This window comes from Chiroxiphia lanceolata, chromosome Z (assembly GCF_009829145.1).
Source record: "Chiroxiphia lanceolata isolate bChiLan1 chromosome Z, bChiLan1.pri, whole genome shotgun sequence".
NCBI lineage: Eukaryota > Metazoa > Chordata > Aves > Passeriformes > Pipridae > Chiroxiphia > Chiroxiphia lanceolata.
In genome coordinates this window covers 19,968,002-19,968,564 of record NC_045671.1, presented here as the reverse complement: position 1 = coordinate 19,968,564, position 563 = coordinate 19,968,002, and positions in this window count along the sequence as shown.

Here is a 563-nt window from a genome sequence, read left to right as displayed (position 1 = left end):
GCCGTAATGTAGCAGGGTATACCCATTCATTGTGCCTTCATCTCACTATTGTCATGTCATTGGAGCTGGACCTCACATGCCTTCGAAATACCTCTAGTTCTCCAGAACTAGTCCTAATCAGGGCTGTGCATTCAGTCCCTGGGGTGGGATCAGGGACCAGAGTAATTTCAGTCCCATCCCAGCCAAAACAGGGATCTCTGAGCCAGAACTTGTCTCCCAGGAGAAGAGAACTGTATTGCATCCCCTTGCATCAAGTCATAGTGATATTCTCAAGAATGTATCCTGTGCATCAGAGTCACTTTAAGAGAGTTTGCAGTGGAAACCATAATCTTTAAAAAAATGACCATTGAAGTAGCTCATGCATGACAGCCCTTTAATAGAGCAGGCAGCCATCAGCACGGTTTTGACTGCCATGGTCTCTGTGACAGAGAGCTGATCTGTGCTTATCAAACCATCTCATCTCAAGCAACTGAGGTATTAATATGTAACTTTGACTGGCTCTTGTAAATTTGAGGTTTACATTTTTGCTTCCCTCTGTTAAGAAATATTGGGAGTGTCAGATA